Here is a 12,621-nt window from a genome sequence, read left to right on the forward strand (position 1 = left end):
TGTAAAACTTGGGAGAACAGCACAAGCTATTAAGTGATTTAGTTATTAGAAAGGGCTTTAATGAATCCCTTCCTTCTACAAGGGAGGGCCCAAATGTAAAGGCTTGGTTTTAGATTTCTATTGGTTGGAAATCTTTCCTTTCTTTTATTACTATTTTTAAAATTTTAATACATTTTTTTATGAAGTGATACAGGTGAGAAACAGTATCTACTTCCATTAAGTAAGCCTATTATCAAGGATATGTAACCAATTAAGATTGAAAAAAAGACAATAGGATGATTTCCTTGGTTGGAGTCTTTTTTCTACAGACATGAGCATCAGAGACATTAATACCTATACTAATGTCTTGATACGTGGAAGGTTCGGAGTCCAGCTCAGCTGGTCATACATTAATACTTTATTTTGAATCTTGGTTTCCTTTGGGTTCTCATTTTAAAAAATTTGCATAGCATAGTGGTTTAAGCATTAAAAGGGAGTGGGTGGATTCATAACTTGATAGCCTGGATAAGGAAACCGTTAGGCACAGTTTGACGTAAAGGCTCAATGTCACGAACTGGGACTTGTTTTTTTTTTTTTTTTTTCATCCTTATCTGTGCTGCTTTGGAGTTACAGCTGGGTCACCAAGTGGCTTCTCACATCACCAGACCATGTACATGCTCCCTGAATTCCCATAGGGAAGCCCATGACTCCCCCTAGTCTTGAAGATCACTCTGGACTGGGGTAGGTCTCAGGCTCACCCACATCATTGCTCTGGTCATGGAGATGGAGTGTGTGACATGTTTATAAGCCTGTCTGGGATGGAGAATCCCACAGATGGGAGACTTACAGGACAATGGACATTAGTATATCACAGTCCCGGGTATGGAAGCTGAGATGGGACACTGGTGAGGGCTAGTTCTGGTGAGACCCCTTCCTGGGTTGCAGATGGCTCATTTCCCACTGTGTCTTCACTTGGTGGGAGGAGGGAGCTCTCTGGGATATCTTTCATAAAAAACATAAATCCCGTTGATGAAGGACCCACCCTCATGTCCATCACCTCCCAAAGCCCTCACCTCCTGATGCCACCACTTTGGGGGTTAGGATTTCAACACTTAGATTTGGAGGGATGTGGACATTGGGCCCACAGTGCTGTGGCTGCACTGAGTGGTGCTGGAGGGAGGGAGCAGTGAGCTCCGGCCGTGCAGAGGTAGTGACTCTGTAACGTGTGCTGTACGATTGCTAATTCTTGTGTATTTTCTTGTCCATGTAAGAGAAGTGGCTTTAGGGGGCTGGTGTGCTTTCTGGTGAACTAGTTGGCTTAGAGTGGGGGGAGCACTGGTTTGTAGTCCTTGCCTAATTCCCTGGGGTGAATACTCCCACCAGGGCAGATGTCAGGCCCCCTCTGGTCCAGAGGCGGCTCACGAGTTCCTGCGTGTTTTGCAGCTAAGGTTGCAGGCTGGCTCCAGCAGCTTGCTCCCGGGGAGGATCTTCATAGAGTCAGCTGGCTCTGACTTGCTAACTTGCCATCCCAATGGGCTACAGCCGACCGTCAAGGGTTTGAATCAAGCCAGACTTGAAGGGAGCGTCCCCCAGCGCCTTGGTGGAAGTCTTCCTTGTGAAAGGGTTATTTCAGGATGAGCTGAAGCAGCGCAGTGATTGTGGTCACACATGCTCGGGTGTCCAGGGCCCATCCCTGTGCTGACCACACTGGCCCTAAAGTCCCTCCCGAGATTCCTGTGTATCACCCGCCGTTACAGGGTGTGGATGCAGATGTGGTGCCTTGCACGGATTAATGTTGCTCTTCATCTTCCCACTCTGTGTACACAGATTCTTTTTACTGGCTCATCTTCCTGGGCAGGATAATGGGTAAGGCCACTGGTAGAGGCTGGGTCTATATACAGTTGTATTTTAAATGCAGCCTGCATCTCAGGGCTGGGTTTTACTCCCTTTTTAACCAAGGTTACACACATGTCTGCTCTGATGGATTAAAGGCTGAGAACTGAAAGCTGATTTATCTAATACTGCAGTGGAGGGATGGAGATCTTCTTACCACCTTCTTGGGCTTTCCAAGGATTTACCTGAACAAATTAGAGACCTCTCTGCCTCTCCACTTCCTTCCCTTTGTCTCAAGGGAGGAAGCAACAGTCTCGCTTCTCTGGAAAGTGAGAGATGGAATCTTTAGTGAGAGATCCTGCCTCAGGGCCTTTGTATATGCTGTGCCCTCTGCCTGAGACACACTCTCTCTCCCTGTCTCAGCATGCCAACTGCTCCTCATCACTCCAATCTTTCCTTATGGGACACCTCCTCCAAGAAGCCTGTCTGCTCACCCCACCCCTTCCTTTCACACCTTCTTATTCTGTTTTCCTACCTGCACATGTGTGAGCTGACACGGTCTTGTTTGTTGAATGATTGTTGTCTCCATCACCCCCACCGGAGTGTGTGCTCCTTGGGGTGGGACGGTGTCTCTATCTTTCTCTTGTTCCTGATGTGTGTTCCATCAGTTTGGGAATAAGTCACTGACTATGACAGGTGACCTAGGCAGGCCCTCCTTCTTTCCACATTTAAGGGATTTGTTTTTTTCATCTGTGAGATGATTTCGGTAGAAACTTTTGGTCTTCCTCTTGGCTTGACAGTTGGCCTGCAAGCTTCCTCATTCTTCACTTGCTGCAGATTCTGTGACCATTCCCCATAGGCTCCATCTTCAGCCTGCCAGGGGCCTGGGCAACTTTCCTCCTCCTGAGGCTGACTGTGTGGATCCCACGGACATGAGGGAGGTGCCGCAATGGCCTGGTTGGCTGTGGCCAGGGTGAGCATGAGCACCTTGATGTCCTCTGCCAGCATGCGTCCTCATGCCTGGTGTGGTTGAGGACTCAGGCAGGAGCTCTGCCCTCCTCTCAGAACAGTGGGATGACACTAACAGCAGGCAGTCACTGGTGGGGGGCAGTTTCATCTTAGGGACTACTGGCTGGTCCACCAGTCAGGCCCTCATGGAGGGCAGCATCGGAAATGGAGAGTCACAGAGGTGTGGAGAATTGGGAATTTTAGGGTGGGTCTAGTCCAAGACTTGCACTCACAAACAAGGGTCGGGTGAGGGGTGTGGGTTTGTGCCATGGAGTGGGCTTGAGGGTTGGGTTCCTGCCAGTCTCTCACTCCCCGAGGGGGCCTGGGGTCCCAGTAGTCATAGCACCATTCCACTTCTAGGCATGCGGCCTCTTGTCCTCAGAGTGGCTTTGGTCATAGGCCTTTATTCATAAGGTTGTCGCTGCCGGAATTAACTGTGCTAATTTAGGCAAACAGTCCAAACAGTGCCTGGTGTGTAGAAGAGGTCCACTGATGCCAGCTCATGTCGGTTGTGAAAGTAAAAATGCTATGATGCGTTCTGGGAACGGAAGTCAGAAGTCTGACCTTGAGGACTCACCTCAGAGCTCCAGGAAGAGCAAGGGCCTCCTTGATGTTTGGGGCACCCCTGGGGCATCCTGGATAGAGGATCAGCTCCTCCCTTACAATCAGTCTGCATTTTAAATTTATCTAAAGTTTCTTTTGTGTGTGTGTGTGTGTGTGTGTGTGTGTGTGATGAGAACAGTGAACATGGGATCTACTGTCTTGACAAATTCACGTGCATAATCCAATACTTCTCACCAGGGACAGGGTAAGGTGTGCAGACCCCTGGAACTCACTCATCCTGCATGACTGAAACAAAACAGAGTCCATAAATAGAGCCACGTACACATGTCTGACTGGTTGCCGACCCAGGGGCCATGGCCATGGGATAGGGGAAGGGCAGCCCTTCCACAGTGGGGTTGGGAAACCAGATCCCACGTGAAGAGGAATGCAGCTAGAGCCTTACCTTACAGCAGGCATCAAGACCAGCTCACAATCGGTGAAAGACTTCAGTGCAAGGCCGGGAGCTGAAGAAGTCCTGGGAGAAGATAAGGAAAGGTCCGTGACATTGAGCGTGGCAGTGACCCCTGTCAGCCCTTACTTCACTGTTTCTTATGCCCTAAGCCAGGACTGTCTGTGCACTGGGGCAGCAGCTGTGGAGTGCAGTGGTTAGACACGGCATTGACTCTAGGTTCTGCTTGGTTCAAGAGCCCAGTTACTTCCACTTTGCCATCTGTGTGGTGGGCATAGGAACAGAAGAGCAATGCGGGTGGCGCCAGGGCCTGGCCTGATGGGATGCACCAGGGGATTGCTGGCTGCCAGCATGGAGGTTGGCCCGAGTAAGGTGCAGCCCTACTGAGCACCCCTCACCATGGGGACCAGGTAGCTATCAGGGACTGAGTGTCCTCATGTGAGACTCACTTTCCAGTGCTCCTCCAGCAGGATCACTCTCTTCTCTGTGACTCCAGCACTGACATAAACCCAGGTTGTTTTTCCGTTTTATGTTCCAATTAATTCCCAGGCCCATGAGCACCTCCCAGCCCATGAGGCTGATTAGGGAAAAGAACCGGGTGCAAAAATTACAATGCAGAGAAAGGAGAGGCGGCCAGAGTACAGGTCCAAACACAAGGTGGCATGAGGTGGGCTTAATGTCAAGTAAGTCATCTGTCAGGAGGCATCCTTCTACAGCTGCCGGGAGGCCAGTCCCCAAGGCACAGGCCGGGTGGCATGATCTGGCTAATTATTTAGTTTTCTCTCTTGGAGACGGCAAACAACAGCACGGGAATTAGGACTGTTTGACACTCCTGTGATCTTGTAACGATGATGTGGCATCTTTAAGTGGTTCAGAACAGACCATCAGGGACAGAGCTGCTGTTGGATAAAGCAGTGGGTCTTTCCACATTTATTTATTTATTTATTTTTAAAGTATTCTTTTTTTTTAATTTTTATTTATTTATGATAGTCACAGAGAGAGAGAGAGAGAGAGAGGCAGAGACACAGGCAGAGGGAGAAGCAGGCTCCATGCACCGGGAGCCCGACGTGGGATTCGATCCCGGGTCTCCAGGATCGCGCCCTGGGCCAAAGGCAGGCGCTAAACCGCTGCGCCACCCAGGGATCCCTCTTTCCACATTTATAATAACGGGTCTGAGGCGCAGGGGGTGCGGCTGTGGTAATGTTCTTGGTCTTCACCTGGGCGTCTCCCCAACTTTGCAGCAGTTTGCTAATATTACAGATTTCAAGGTAATGTTTCTGAAGGCTGGTGTTTGGTATTTCTTGTGTATCATAAAATAATTTTTTCCCCTGGCAGTGGAGACTAACACCCCTTTCTGTCCATCTCTCCTGACTGTCTGGTGTCCAGGGCTGCTCATTCCTGGGCAGTGGTGAGCCCTGAACCCCGACCCCTCACCTCCCGGGTAAGTGACTTCTCCAGGCTGTGCGTCCGACGTGTCGTGTGCATAGGCACCTGCCATGTGGGGGCTTCTGAGGGTTCAAGCAGACGCTCTGTGTAAGATGCTGACAAGAGGGCTTGGTGTAGAATGGGCACTCGAATGTGAGCTGCTGCTTTTAATACTAGTAATAGTTAACATTAAAACAGAATATCGATTTCCTGAAATAACTTTATTTTAGAAAGTAACACCATACTTTAAGCTTCAGTTTGGTAGTAAAGATGATGTTAGGCTGAAGAAAAGCTCCATCCATGGTGGAGGCTTCCACGCGTTGTGTCCTAGGGCCTTTAGTGAGAACAAAATCAATTTTCAGGGAAGATGATTAAGCCAATGAAATTGCTCGTGAGCAGTAAACGCATTTAATTAAGTGCAAGGCATTGCTCCTGGCCCTGAGCACAGTACACAGTGTCTCTGGGGGTGGCCCTACTTTATCACTCTCTCAGAGCCTTTCTTCTGGGTGAGGGTGAGTGTTCTTGGCGGCAGGTTCCTTCCCCCTCTTCCCTCACTAGAATCGGGGAGAGACCAGAGAAACCCCTCAGGAGGGTGGACAGCACAGGGGCACCTGCCTGGTGCTGTCCGTACAAACAGCATGTGGCTTCAAGGTAGGGTTCATTGTTCAGACCAAAGAGGATCGAGGCGTTGGTGAGTGGGGCACGCACAGGGTACACACAGGGCCACATACGTGGAGCGGACATGCGGGCCACAGAGGCTTCCTTGCATACCACTGATTTATAGAGCCATCCGTGATTCTTCTGCTCTCCAAAATTATTTTATTGACTTGTGTCTCTGGAGAATGTAGCAGTGTGACTACTCTTCCTGGGGGAGGTTTTTGATCTTGTTTTCAATTTTCACTTGTTAATATTCTCACTGTCATTCATGGCCAAGCGGAAACATAGAAAATGAAATCTTTTATTGCACAACTATTTACAAAGCCCTGTCTGTGAGCCAGGCGCCACTCTGAGGGCCAAGGACACGGCAGTCAGCACAACTGTCCTAAACCCTTGCACTCAGACAGCTGGAGTCCCACCCAGCATGTCCACACGAGCCCAGCGTGGTAAAGAGGAGGAAATCCACAAGACTCTGGCTGGTATAGATGCTTGTCAGTTAAGGTGGTGATGTGCTTTTTGGCTCAGTTTTGACAAAAATTAATAAACATTTTTAAAATGATGAGTTTTGGGTTTATAGACGGGTTGATCAGAAAGTGAGGTCCTCCTACACCCCCTGTCCTTCTAGCCCTGAATTTCCCCAGGGTTCACATCTGGTATAAATGCAGTGCGTTTGCTACAATGGATGAGCCAATGTTGATATGTTGTTACTAAACAGAGGCCATGGCTTCTCTTAGGACTCACTCTGTGTTGTCCTTTCTGTGGGTTTGGACAAATGTGTGATGACTTGTTTCATCCTTTATGGTTGAACATATGGCCTCCAAATCCTCAGTGTTCATCCCTCACTTCCCACCTCTCCTCCCCACCCCAGACAGGTAATTATCTTTTACTGTCTCCATAGCTGTGCCTTTTCCAGGACATTCTGTTGTTGCAATCATACAGTATTTACCCTTTTCAGACCATCTTCTCTCACTTAGTGATGTGCATTTAAGGTTTCATGTCTTGACAGCTCATTTCATCTTGGTGCTGAAATAACAATCCATTGTCTCCTGGACCACAGGCTGTTTATCCATCCACCTGCTGGAGGACACCTTGGTGGCCTAGGAAGGTGCTAGCCAGCAGATTCCAACCAGTGGGAAATTTCAAAATATCCCACTTTAATATGTATTGGTCCATGGAGACCCTGGAGAAATCAGAAGGGTGAAACATCGAGATCTCTTATACTAGGGAAGGCAAGGGTTGGGGTTAAGTTTCAGGGGTCGTTATAACCTGTAGTCATTTTGTTTACTGCAAAACCTGATTTTCTCAACCTATCTATCTAATGCTAACACATTCACTAAAATCACCAAATAATCAAAACACCTTAAAAAATATTAATAGGCGAAGTCAGTAGAGCTCACATGATACAGGGCACGGGTGATGTACACATTCTTTCTCCCCATTCTCATGAGTGGGTGTTTACACTGAGCTACCAAAGCCCTGACTCATTCTGTTATTCCTCAGGATTGGTTCTGATCAAATGTTATAAATACTTAATCCCAGCAAATTGTGCTGAGAACACTAGGACAATTCCTCCACCTTCACTAATTTCAGGATTCTTTATACATGCCCCAAAGCTTCTGTTGTTACTATGTTACACTTATTACATGATTCCAGAGCTACTTCACTTGAGTGGAACTGCTTCTTGAATTCATTAATTTTACAATTATTTACACCAAAATATTGTGGTTTCTCCAGTGTAATATGTTATTTTATTCATTCATCCTTTTTTATTTATTTATTTATTTATTTATTTATTTATTTATTTATTTATGAGAGACAGAGAGAGAGAGAGAGAGAGAGAGAGGCAGAGACATAGGCTGAGGGAGAAGCAGGCTCCATGCGGGAAGCCTGATGTGGGACTCGATCCCAGGGCCCTGGGATCACGCCCCAGGCCAAAGGCAGGCGCTAAACCGCTGAGCGACGCAGGGATCCCTAACACTAAGCATTTTAAAGTATGTGTGTAGGGGTGGCCTTTATCCAGCTGCTTCCTCAGGGGGGTGATGTCTGTGCCTGAACCTGAGGACAAGAAGGGGGGGCGGGGTGGGCAAAATGTGAAGATTTGCTCCACAGAATGTGCCAGTGCAGAATTCCGATGGCCATGTAGTCTAGAGGTTTTATTTATACCACTATAAACACTGTCCTCCTTTCTATTCCTAGCTCAGCAATCTGAGTCCCAGTATGAGGATGATGTGAGCAGAGCACCAGAGGATGCCCCACAGACACAGAGTGTGAGTGGGAAATACACCTCCACCATTTCAGGCCATGGACATTTGAGGTTGTTTGTTACCACAGCATAGCCTAGCCCGTCCTGACTCATGCATAGTCCAAGACATGCATATTGACATCAAAGGCCTCATTCATTTGCTATTTTTCTGCACATGCCTGAGCAGCTACTTTAGCTTGACATGGTGTAGGTGCTTAGAATATAGCACAGAACTAGGAGGCATGGCCCCCACCCTGTTGGAGCAGGTGGTCTGCAGGGGGGCAGCAGCAAGTCCAAGCCCTGCCTGCTTGAATTGTAGTTCCTGAGCAGCTGTGAAGGTGCTGCAGGGAAAGTGGACTCCTGGCCAACTTATAGATGCGGTTTGTTGGGGCTGCCAGAGCCAGAGAATGAGTGCATCTATCCCCTGGGGGAGGAGGAGTTCCCAGGGCAGGGTCCAAGCTGCAAGAGTGGAGGAGTGAAGAGAGGAAGGGGCTTGCAGTAGGGTGGATGGTTGGTAGCCAGACCTCTGTGGCCGAAACCAGGACGTCGGATGACATGCAGATTTTATAATCTTGAGAAAATGTTGCCAGGAGGCAGGAGCAGTAGCAGCAAGGGGAATGAAGAGAGGGGTTCCCCTAGTCAAGATGCTCTGGGAACCAGGGTGGTTAGAACCCCCTCCCGACTTGATTCTTCTTAGCTGTCACTGTGGGGCCATTCTTTGGACTCTATGACTTTTTTTTAAAAAAATATTTTATTTATTTATTCATGAAAGACACACACACACACACAGAGACAGAGACACAGGCAGAGGAAGAAGCAGGCTCCCTGTGGGAAGCCCCATGTAGGACTTAATCCCAGGACCCTGGGATCACAACCTGAGCCAAAGGCAGGCACTCAACCACTGAGCCACCCAGGTGCCCTGGACTCCACAACTTCTTGATGTCATGATTACTGGGTGCCAGAGCCCCCAGAGTTACTGTGATAGTGTACATAAAGCCCCAAACTATAATAGTAAACCCTCGGAATGGCTGGACGCTTTCCTCTGGCTTCATCGTTTCTTGATAATTCCTGCTGATTTCTGAACATTTCTACCTCTTGTCTCTCCAAATGTACACACTCCTGCCAAGGGAGCGGGCAGCTCACTCTGCAGCCGTGCTTTTTCTCCCCAGGATACAACCCCACAGGTAATTCCCTCCCTGTTGTGCATCTCACGGGGAATGTTTAGTGGGGGGAGATTCAGATGTCGAGGCAAAGAAGGTTGTGTCCTGTAACATCACCCATTGTCAAAACACAACTTCTACCAGTGGCTCTGAAAGCCGTGTTCTTTTTATCTGCGTGACTCATTATGACAGATATGCCCTGTGCTGAGCAGTTCCCATTTGGAGATTGAATTACCATTCTATTCAGCTGACACAAAGCAGTTCCCGGCTGGCTCGGGCAGCCCATGAATAAGTAAATAGTCTCCCAGTTTGATGCCCAGCCCAAGCCTCGGAGTCGCAGAGAGGCTGGCATCCAGAAGGTAGGAAGCTCGTGCTGTCTCGGTGGCCTTGGCTACTGCGTCTGACCCGCTAGTGCGTCGATCCCTGGCATTTTGTAAGTACCACCACTGGGTGTGGGGAAGCGTCCGACGGGTTCACGAGCTATGACTGGGACCCTGAGGCAGAGAGCCAGCCTCCTGGAGGCACCTGGCTGGAGAGCGGAGATCTGCCCTCGTGGGTTGAGGGATGGAGGGGGCGGCATTTGGCAACCTCACAGCTTGTGATAAGCCCTGGTCCTAAAGCTGCTGGGTCTTAACTGTGGCTCCGATGCCTGTGGTGGTTCGTTCGGAACCTGTCCCCAGGCTAATTTCACGTTAGGAAGGAGATTGCCCCAAGGGTCAGTAAACCGCGAACTCACAACTGGCTGTTGCTCTCAGCACGGAAGGCAGAGCAGTTTCACTTGTTGCAGGGGTGGGGCCCTGCTTGTCCACTCTCCTCACTCCCTCAGGAAATCTGTTCCCCTTGAAACGGAGTCGGAGTCGACGTTTGCTTGGTTAGCCATCCCGTAACTGACGCTAAAAACAGCACAATGCCAAAGTTCTGTTGCTTCCAGGGGAAATTTTCACTCTTGCTTTGTATTCAATTTTTGGAAAGTGTTTTCCAATTCTTTAAACCTGGCTAATGAGACCAGGTTGAGCGTCCTGAAGCCTTTAGATAATGAAGGTAATTAGATAATGAGCGTAACTGTGGCATTTTCAGTTTGTAGACATCAAATATTAGTTGAAATGAAAAATGTTAAAATGTCAGTAAGTTCATGCTGGTTGAAGGACTAGTGGATTCCTTTTCATCTTTTCTATGTAGAGAACCTTGTAGTAAATGGTTGAAGTGAACTGAATTTATTCCTTTTTTTAAATAATAAATTTATTTTTATTGGTGTTCAGTTTGCCAACATATAGAATGACACCCAGGGCTCATCCCATCAAGTGCCCCCCTCAGTGCCCGTCACCCACTCACCCCCACCCCCCGCCCTCCTCCCCTTCCACCACCCCTAGTTCGTTTCCCAGAGTTAGGAGTCTCTCATGTTCTGTCTCCCTTTCTGATATTTCCCACACATTTCTTCTCCCTTCCCTTATATTCCCTTTCACTATTATTTATATTCCCCAAATGAATGAGAACATATAATGTTTGTCCTTCTCCGATTGACTTATTTCACTCAGCATCATACCCTCCAGGTCCATCCATGTTGAAGCAAATGGTGGGTGTTTGTCGTTTCTAATAGCTGAGTAATATTCCATTGTATACATAAACCACATCTTCTTTATCCATCATCTTTCGATGGACACTGAGGCTCCTTCCACAGTGTGGCTATTGTGGCCATTGCTGCTATAAACATCGGGGTGCAGGTGTCCCTGCGTTTCATTGCATCTGTATCTTTGGGGTAAATCCCCAGCAGTGCAATTGCTGGGTCGTAGGGCAGGTCTATTTTTAACTCTTTGAGGAACCTCCACACAGTTTTCCAGAGTGGCTGCACCAGTTCACATTCCCACCAACAGTGCAGGAGGGTTACCCTTTCTCCGCATCCTCTCCAACATTTGTGGTTTCCTGCCTTGTTAATTTTCCCCATTCTCACTGGTGTGAGGTGGTATCTCATTGTGGTTTTGATTTGTATTTCCCTGATGGCAAGTGATGCAGAGCATTTTCTCATATGCATGGTGGCCATGTCTATGTCTTCCTCTGTGAGATTTCTCTTCATGTCTTTTGCCCATTTCATGATTGGATTGTTTGTTTCTTTGGTGTTGAGTTTAATAAGTTCTTTATAGATCTTGGAAACTAGCCCTTTATCTGATACGTCATTTGCAAATATCTTCTCCCATTCTGTAGGTTGTCTTTTGGTTTTGTTGACTATTTCTTTTGCTGTGCAAAGCTTTTTATCTTGGTGAAGTCGCAATAATTCATTTTTGCTTTTGTTTCCCTTGCCTTCATGGATGTATCTTGTAAGAAGTTACTGTGGCCGAGTTCAAAAAGGCTGTTGCCTTTGTTCTCCTCTAGGAGTTTGATGGAATCTTGTCTCACATTTAGATCTTTCATCCATTTTGAGTTTATCTTTGTGTATGGTGCAAGAGAGTGGTCTAGTTTCATTCTTCTGCATGTGGATGTCCAATTTTCCCAGCACCATTTATTGAAGAGACTGTCTTTCTTCCAATGGATAGTCTTTCCTCCTTTATCGAATATTAGTTGCCCATAAAGTTCAGGGTCCACTTCTGGATTCTCTATTCTGTTCCACTGATCTATGCGTCTGTTTTTGTGCCAGTACCACACTGTCTTGATGACCACAGCTTTGTAGTACAACCTGAAATCTGGCATTGTGATGCCCCCAGCTATGGTTTTCTTTTTTAAAATTCCCCTGGCTATTCGGGGTCTTTTCTGATGCCACACAAATCTTAAAATAATTTGTACTAACTCTCTGAAGAAAGTTCATGGTATTTTGATAGGGATTGCATTAAACGTGTACATTGCCCTGGGTAACATTGACATTTTCACAATATGAATTCTGCCAATCCATGAGCATGGAATATTTTTCCATCTCTTTGTGTCTTCCTCAATTTCTTTCAGAAGTGTTCTATAGTTTTTAGGATATAGATCCTTTACCTCTTTGGTTAGGTTTATTCCTAGGTATCTTATGCTTTTGGGTGCAATTGTAAATGGGATTGACTCCTTAATTTCTCTTTCTTCAGTCTCATTGTTAGTGTATAGAAATGCCACTGATATCTGGACATTGATTTTGTATCCTGCCACTTTGCCGAATTGCTGTATGAGTTCTAGCAATCTTGGGGTGGAGGCTTTTGGGTTTTCTATGTAGAGTATCATGTCATCTGCGAAGAGGGAGATTTTGACTTCTTCTTTGCCAATTTGAATGCCTTTAATGTCCTTTTGTTGTCTGATTGCTGAGGCTAGGACTTCCAGTACTATGTTGAATAGCAGTGGTG

General features: G+C 47.3%; 1 protein-coding gene across 4 annotated transcripts in view; it reads left to right on the forward strand.

Moving 5' to 3' along the window:
* Positions 1-12,621, forward strand: part of RIMBP2 (RIMS binding protein 2) — a 225,179-nt gene that overhangs the window by 33,309 nt on the left and 179,249 nt on the right. The window contains exon 1 of one of the 4 annotated variants that reach the window (XM_077875223.1): positions 9,595-9,749. The exons of the other annotated variants lie outside the window; for them this stretch is intronic. The gene's annotated coding sequence lies outside the window, so the exon portion shown is untranslated. Of the gene's footprint in view, positions 1-9,594; positions 9,750-12,621 lie in introns of those variants that run through there. 4 annotated transcript variants of the gene reach the window in all.

The sequence above is a fragment of the Canis aureus genome, chromosome 27 (genome assembly GCF_053574225.1).
Source record: "Canis aureus isolate CA01 chromosome 27, VMU_Caureus_v.1.0, whole genome shotgun sequence".
In the NCBI taxonomy this organism is placed as follows: Eukaryota; Metazoa; Chordata; class Mammalia; order Carnivora; family Canidae; genus Canis; species Canis aureus.